General features: G+C 40.5%; 1 pseudogene; it reads left to right on the forward strand.

Moving 5' to 3' along the window:
- The first annotated feature begins 7,753 nt into the window (after positions 1-7,753).
- On the forward strand, positions 7,754-7,871 carry LOC126100712 (5S ribosomal RNA; annotated as a pseudogene).
- The last annotated feature ends 1,259 nt before the right edge of the window (positions 7,872-9,130 follow it).

Here is a 9,130-nt window from a genome sequence, read left to right on the forward strand (position 1 = left end):
CTTTTTGTTTTACATGAAATTTTGATGCCCTGGGTAATCCATGATTTAAATGCAGGGTTACATTGATTTTCTCTGACTCTTTTATTTGGAAACACCTCCTCAAAAAGATTTGATGTTAAATTAATAAATAAATTAAATTTTATGTTGACATCTGTTGAGTTGAATACTTCAGACCAGTCTACTAACTGTAGCTTCTGCCTGTGTCTCCATTGTTTCTTTATTTATTGGTCTCACATTTTTCCAGATAGCTTTTGGTTTTCTGTTAAGATTTAAATGGGGGATTGTCAGAAGTATAGCATCATGGTCTGACAGCCTATTTAGGACTTGACTGACTGTCAAGCTACTGTGCCTAGACTTATCAACAAACATATTACCAATTAGAGTACTGGAGTGGTCAATTACCCTAGTGGGAAATTCAACTACTTGCATTAGATTGTAACAGCTCATTAGTTGCTCCAGCTCCATTCTGTCACAACTTTATTCAGGAAATTTACATTAAAGTCGCCTAGTATTATGACTGAAATGTTTTTTTCTGTACCATTTTGATAACATTGCTTCAATCTGTTTGAGAAAGATTCCCTGCAGGTGCTCTATAAATTGATAATATGACTACTGATACACTATTTGTTGCCAGTTCTATACCACACACTTCAAAGCGCTGCTGAATACAAAATGTGCTGACATCAAGCGTTCTAAATACTACATTATTTCTAACATCAATCACTGTTCCGCGCCTCTCCATGTTGGATCTGCAATATTGTGATGCTAAACTGAATCTGTCTAAGCACAACATCTGAATACCACAACTGACATGATGTTCAGTGAAGCATAGTATATCTGGTTGCTTTTCTCTTTCAATATCATTTATGTTTATTAGTAGCTGGTCTAGTGAATTTTTAAGTCCTCTTAAGCCAATGTTCTGATAGAAAATTGTGAGTGGTTTAGTCTTTCTTAAATCTGCACCATTTTTACAATTAAGCTTACTTGGTATCAGGGTACTTTCACTGTGGACATAGTAGGCCTACTGTTGGTTTGAGCTTCGGAACTTCTGCTATATCTTCTTCCTCTGCATTGAAGGATACCAAAAGTCCTCCTGGAGCCTGGAAGTTATCTTTCTTCTTGACTGCTTCACTACTTTTATGGTCGCTGCTGGAGATTCCAATGGTCTGTCTGGCTGGTGTGTTGAACACTCTGTATGTTGCTGGCACAGTATACAGTATTTAAATGAGTTGGCAAATCCGATCAGAATGAACTGTTTTCGTAAATTAGGATACTTAGTTCGATCTTTTCTGTAATCAGTTCGTTTAATCTTTCACACAAAAATCGCTTCCCCTCATAGTTCAAATGTAATCCATATACAGTATGCATGCATTTATCTAATGTCGCTATATCCAAAATCGAACATTTTTCATATCTTGAACAAAGCAGTTTAATCCTTGCATTTGTTTTTCTGATCTCTTTGTTAACACACAAATGGTATGTTAAATCATGCCAATGTGGAATGGTAGCAACAACAGTATTTTTAGATTTGTTTTGTTCTAGAAACATGGAGAAGCCTTCGACACAGGTCTCAGCTTCATTAAACGCCACGTCATTTGCGCCTGCTATACATATGATAGAATCATTGTCCAGCAACATTTTGCGTTCTATGTCTACATTTGCTACAACGTTTTTGGTTCTTGCTCCTGGCTTCACCACACTGCTTACTTGGATTTTATTGATTACACTTTGCAAGGTTTCCGCTAACTTTCTTCTGTGGCTGTCAGCAAGCAAGAGAATATTGCACTTCGATCTGGATTTTGGAGTGAATTTACAGTTGACATCACGTGTTTTATTGGGCTTGTTTATCCTGTTAACTGTCTTCTTTCCACTTGTCTGGACCGTTTCACTACCTTTAGTTACAGGGCTTCTATTTATGTGTTAACTGTGTACAAAGATAATCAGCTCATATACGTATAGTGAGGGAACACTTAGTATATTTAGACTTTTTAGGAGTGGGTGACATGATTTTCATTGCCCTACATTGTGCATATTTCTAATGATGGTTTTCTGAAGTTTTAGTATTTGACACATATGGTTTGAGTTACCCCAAAATACAATTCCATACTTTATTACTGACTCAGAGTAGATGTGATATACTACTTTTCTTATGCACATACTGGTAGCATTGTACAATATTCTCATTGCAAATGCTAGGCTATTTAATTTATTTGCAAGGTACTGTATATGTCATCCCCATGATAGATTTTTATCTACTTGCATGCCTAGGAATTTCACACAGCTAGCTTCCTGGAAATCCTGGTTTCTGTGACTGATCTGAATATCATTTAATTATGCTTGTTTTGTTTTAAACTGCATTGACTGAGTGACACTCAGTATTAAGTGGCAGATCATTTATGTAAAACAAAAACAGAATGGGACCTAAGACAGCTAACATCTGGGCCCCTGATTAGTTTACTTGACATCAGCAAACATTACACTTTTTAAGGGTCCTTCAAAGTGTTTCAAAGATAATTTATTTAGGTTATGAACAGAAGCAAACAAACTATCACATCTTGCGAGACTGCGTGTGCCATGTACTCTCTTTCCAAGTTTAGATGTATTTCTGTGGCACAATCTGTCTAATAACCCAATACACCAAATATTTATCCACTGGACATGTATGGAACAAAGTGGAGTTGTGGAAAGCATGATGGATTTGCATTCAGAAGGAACATTGTTCAAATCCATGTCCAGCCATCCAGATTTAGGTTTTCTATAATTTCTGTAAGCTGGGATACCCTGTCTGAAAGAGTGGAGCTGATTTCCTGCCCCATTCTTGAGTCAATCTGAGCTTGTGTTCCATCTCTAATGATCTCAATGTTGGTGGGACATTAAACCTTAATCCTTCTTTCTTCCTTCCTTTCATGGTATATGCGACTTGTAATTGGAAAAGTATGTCATGATGATCTCTCCACTGGTAAAAGATTTTGGATTAGTCCCCTGTATCACACTGTGGTAGGGAACTGCCAAGAGTGAGCAGACCATGAGAATAAGATTGAATAACCAATGTAAGGATTACCTTCTACGAGACAGTGTGTGGAATGTCAGAAGTCTTGAGTGTGATAGGGAAGTTAGTCTCAATCTAGATCTCATTTAAGTGAAATGGAAGGAAACAGGGATTTCTGATCAGACATACATAATTAATATAAACAGCAGCAGAAAATGTTATAACTAGAGAAGAATTTGTTGTGAATAGAAAGCTAGGGCAGAGAGAGAGTCATTTTGAACAATTCAGTGACAGGATTATTCACATCAGCTACTGTTAATAACAGGAGTTCAGGTATACATGCCGATGTCACAAGCAAGGAGACGAAGAGCAAGGGAAAGTATATGAGGATATTAAAATTTTAATCCAGTATGTAAATAAACATGTGTCAGATTACTCGTTTCAGCATCGCTACAGGTTTATCCACAGACACTGAGCTCTCTTGCTCACCTGCCCTTGCAGACACAGTTCTGCGGGAGATGGCTGGTGGCTTTTATGGAAGACCACTACCCTATCTGGGTCCATTTGCCAAATGGAGCTAATGTAAAGGAAGAGGAAAATCTAATAATCATGAATGATTGGTAGTAGGGAATGGAAAAGAAGACAGAGTTCCAGGAGAATACGTGCTCAGGAGTATGAGTGAGAGAAGAGTAGTACGTCTACTAGTTATTTAGTTAATATTTAGTATTTTATGGGTCATCAGTGCCTATGTCAAATAAAGTGAGACAAAGGTGATGAGACTCTGTAAAAAAACAAAAAAATTGAAAACCAAACCTAATCAGCTAACAAGAATTTGAAATACAAGAATTAGATAAAATCAAGTATGAAGTAGTAGTAGTATAAGTGCTAGGTTACTGTGACTAGGTAAAAAGATGGAATAACCAATGTAAGGATAACATGGAAATGATGGGTGACTAAGCCAGTATGCGACATGCTAAAATCTCGAACTCAAGATTTTGGGAAGGAACCCTGACAACACACACAACCTTGAAAAATGAACCACACTAACCTTAGTGTCATTTAAAATAGAGGGCAGGTCCTGGTGGATAAAAAGTCTGCTCTCAGTTGTCATATAAAACACACTCAATTAAAATAATGCTGCATTGAGACCCATGTTCCACACATTTGATGCAGTGATGACTCCTCATGACATAAGAGAAAGTCCAGTGCCCTGAGGACAGCAAACAGTTATGCATAGTAAATCTAAAAATGCTCTGGGAGAGGGTATTTCACCTTTTTCTTAACAGTGAGAATAGCAAGCCCCATTGTTAAAACAGATAAATTAAAACAAGAGTGGGAGCTACTAAAACCAACACACAGTTTTCTCCAAACAGAACTTGAAACCTATAGTTTCCTCTTCCCTCTTTCCTCTAGCAGCCTGATAGTCAAATGCAATTGTCTAATCGTTGCAAAGTTGGAGGACAAACAAGATGGAGAAGTCATCCGTGAGAAAGGAGCACTGTGCAGGACTCCTTACATGGATGTAATAGTGTTGATTGTGGTGGAGAATTCTGTTACACTTAAAAAACTTCAGACAGGACAATCCTGACCCTGTATTTCAAATAGCTGTCTCATAGGAAGGTGTGTATGAAAGAGAGGAGATGTCTAAGGAAAAAAAGGTGCAACAAAATATTATGCCTCCAGGTGGTACTGTAGGCCTTTTCCAAATCAAAGAATACGCCAACAAAGTGTTGCTTACAGAGGAAGGCTTATTGAACTGCTGCTTCTAGCAAGATCAGGTTATTGAGTGTGGAGTGATACCTCCTGAACCTACACTGGGGGTGACTTATTAGTAGCGACTACCTCTTAAACGCAAACCGGGAGTGACTTATTAGTGATCTGGTTTCGAGAATCCACACTAGGTTTCAGTTAACAGTATGTTCCTAGTATATTTCCTACACAGTTAGTGAGACCAGCACAATGGTAAATACTAGGGTAATTATTATCCTTCCCCGATTTTAAAATTGGGATTAAAATAGGTTCTTTCCATGGATTAAGAAATAATCTGGTCTGTCATATTTCACTAAATACTGGAGGACTTCCTCAACTGATGTGTTGACCACTTTATCATACTGTTTGTCATTATGTCATGACCAGGCACAGTATCACAAGCTACTGACAATGCTGAATCCAACTCCCAAAAAGGCCAGTTGGATCCTTCCATGTTGGTGGAACAAAAATCCCAAGCAACGTTTTCCTGTATAGCTCGATGATGACAGAATGCTGGAGCCTGGCTAGAAGCTGCTGAATGGTTTTATAAAATCCAGCCATTGTCTAGGTGATCTCACTAGGCATTGTTAAGAGGCACCTTTGTTCTTCTACTGCAGCTAATGACAGTTGTGAGTGCCATCAGGAAATCATCCTAACAGTTTCAGGTACTTTATTTGAGGGTGTAGATCTGTTGCTGGAGTTCAGGAACTCTCACCTCAATCTCTTCTTGTTCTCTCTGATTATTCTCCTCATCTTTGCCATAGTCACCCTGTTGTGTACATAGTTCTGCGTATTCAGCGCATACACAACTTTCCCACTAGAGCGCGCCCCGCTAAGCACAACAGCGCAGGCGCAGCGCTTGTCCATCTCTGCACTACGAGATGGCGCTGCCATAGAGACAGACCAAATTCTGCTTCCGCCGATCTGTGTATTAATATGTAACTCAGCCAATGAGATTGCTGCTATGTAGAACCTTTTCTCCTCACAGATCACACTCGCGCAGTGATACATGAATGTGTGAGGTATTATAACTAGTGTACAGACCTCCGATTAGTCAGAACGCATTTGTCTGCATTAGTCTCTAGCAGTCTGTACGAGTTCTACATTTGTCTGTACCAGTCTATAGTAAAGTTTCAGTCTGCGCCTAATAAGATTTCCATATTCCTGTACATAGCCGTGAAGATAAATGTAAAGACACTTTTGTCAAGTATCAGAGATATATGTGAGAATAAGATTAATGAACCAATACCAAAGGAACTTCAGATTGTCAATTTTAAATAGCATCCAGAACCAAGTTAAGTAATTTTTAGGCTTGTTATTATTTTAATAAATGTGTGTGAAAATTAATCAAGTTGGTCACCGTCAATCTGCTACTCTAAGTGTGCAAGTGACATTTCTATCGTCTGATCTAATGGCAAAAGATAAACATGCCATGATAAGACCATGAGACATATTGCTGACACTCACCTACTTTGTTAGAGCGACAAGTCAAATAATCTGATGGTGTGTGTACCGAAGGTCTTACAGTATGCACACCACACACCTAGAATATTGCAAGATTCTCATCTGTAGGGCAGTGATTGAACCTTCACATAGCCACCTTCCTGTCTCTAATTGCAGAACAACATTTGATCATTCCACCAAGGGATAAATTACCTCCTAGGTGTTCCCAAAGACTTGAGGAAGGAGGCATCAGCAGCTTGTTGAATTATGGCTGTAATGTCATATGTCCATTCCTAGACACATCAAAATTCCTCAAAAGCAGTTAATTGCTCGGAAAGCATCCAGTCAACCTTTTCAGAACAATCAGCACTATGGACTCTTTTCAGAATCAGCTCCATTTGGCAAATAGACCCAGATGGGGTAGTGGTCTTCCATAAAGGCCACGAGCCGTCTCCCACTGAACTGTGTCTGCAAGGGCAGGCAAGCAAGAGAGCTCAGTGTCTGTGGATGAAACAGTAGCAATGCTGAAATGAGTAGTCTGACACATGTTCATGTGTTATCCTCAATTTTTCAACCCCTGGAAAATGTGGTGCTGCATCCCCATAGTCCACTGTGTGCATTAAGATCCCCTAAGAGGAGAAAGGGATGATGCAGTTCAGCAATAAGCCGTTTGAGGTTCTCACTGTCAGTGGGTTCATGGTGCAGCAGGTACACACAGCAAACCATGACATGAATGCAGGGCTTTATAATGACAGCCACAGTTTGCAGAATTGTGCTTAAGGGCACAGGCAAGGACTGGAATGCATCCTTGATGAACATCGCTACCCAACCTTTCACCCTGTCATCAGCGAGCTCATCTTTCCTGTGGAAGTCATAGCCCTAAGTACAAATGTGTCAGTATGTTTGTAATGAGTCTCTTTGAGAATTAAGCAGAATAGTCTAGCCTATATAACAGTGGTGTCCTACCTGTGGTCCACAGACTGCCCAAGAAGTGAGCATCTGTCACAAAATCAGAAAAAAATTCCACAGATGATAAATTTAATATTTTTATTTGAAGCTCCTGCCACAAAATGCTATTCTGTCACTCATCCATTGCTTGTTCCCCCTCCACCCCCCCTCCCCCCTCCTTAGCAGTGGTTATTGGTATTAAGTGTATTATGTGTGCCCCAAATTTACTTGTTTTCTTCCAATGTGGCCCAGGTAAGCTAAAAGGTTGGACACCCATGCTATACAAGGAGTCTCAATTCCCCCACATGCAACTTGTATCAATTCATATTTGACTGGAGTATGGAAGCCATTTTAGTGTTGCTGTTTTAATTTATTACTGTGTTTATACTGGGAAAGTGAGGCACTGACAGAGCGAGGGGTACTGGACGGGCTTCCTGGCTCTGACATCTAACTCCATGATGCCCTCCTCATCACTCAGACATGCCAGGATGACATCTGGTGGTGCTTGGGACAGTTTGTGAACTGACAATTGTGCTGCTTTCCGCATCACTTTTCCCTTAGAGGTTAGTGGCAAAAGGATAAGTTGACAGGCACTTTTGTTTTGGGATGCCTTATGTATACTCGGGCAATGGCCTTGCCGCAGTGGATACACTGGTTCCCGTCAGATCACCGAAGTTAAGCGCTGTCGGGCGTGGCCGGCACTTGGATGGGTGACCGTCCAGGCCGCCATACGCTGTTGCCATTTTTCGGGGTGCACTCAGCCTCGTGATGCCAACTGAGGAGCTACTCGACTGAATAGTAGCGGCTCCTGTCAAAGAAAACCGTCATAACGACCGGGAGAGCGGTGTGCTGACCACATGCCCCTCCTATCCGCATCATCAGCTGAGGATGACACCACGGTCGGATGGTCCCGATGGGCCACTTGTGGCCTGAAGACGGAGTGTGTCCATTATGTATACTCAGCAGTAAAACTTTGCTCTTCTATTGTGTTGCGGCTGCCTGGTTTACTATAGTTTTACACTGCTTCCTTTTGCAGGTATAAGTGTTGGTAGTGGGTTCTGTTTCCCTGGGCGTCTCTTACATTGAAACATTTATCTTAGTCACAGGTTTATTCACGCAGGAATCGTAGGAAGTAGCAAAGAGTAGGGGCTTCATCATCTTACATTCTTTCTTGACCTCTGCACAAGAAATCCACTTTGTCACTTTTATTTCTTGAATTTTTATTTTGTCCGTGAATTTTGGATAGTCTCTAGTTCAAACTGGGTCCCAGAACAGTTGATGCATTTAACTGGAGACAAGTAGTCAATGTCAGACTATTGGGCATCCTTGCCATATTTCCCACAGCTGCTTCATCTCTGCAACTTAATGTTGCACAGCCAAAATGCTGGTATTTGTAGCACCTCATAGGGTTACGGATTTAAGGGCTAACCCTAACTCAGAGGAACTTGCCATGATGTACTCTGGTGGTGATGTTATCCCTCCCTCCCTCCCTGTTCTCTGAATGACATCAACTATTCCCTGTGCCACCCATTCTTGTTTAAATTTCAAGATGTCCATGTTCATTATATCACTGTATGTTACCACACCCTTGCTTGAGTTGTGCATCTCAGCAACAATAACAATAACAACTTCTTAAGTAATAGAACTCGCTATGCTGTTATCTACAGTGAGCGTTCATCAGAGACAAGGGTATCATCAGGAGTGCCCCATGGAAGTGCAATAAAGTGAGATGTTGTTGTTGTGGTCTTCAGTCCTGAGACTAGTTTGATGCAGCTCTCCATGCAACTCTATCCCGTGCAAGCTTCTTCCTCTCCAAGTACCTACTGCAACCTACATTCTTCCGAATCAGCTTAGTGTACTCATCTCTTGGTCTCCCTCTATAATTTTTACCCTCCACACTGCCCTCCAGTACTAAATTGGTGATCCCTTGATGCCTCAGAACATGTCCTACCAACCGATCCCTTCTTCTAGTCAAGTTGTGCCACAAACTCCTCTTCTCCC

The sequence above is a fragment of the Schistocerca cancellata genome, chromosome 1 (assembly GCF_023864275.1).
Source record: "Schistocerca cancellata isolate TAMUIC-IGC-003103 chromosome 1, iqSchCanc2.1, whole genome shotgun sequence".
NCBI classification, from domain to species: domain Eukaryota; kingdom Metazoa; phylum Arthropoda; class Insecta; order Orthoptera; family Acrididae; genus Schistocerca; species Schistocerca cancellata.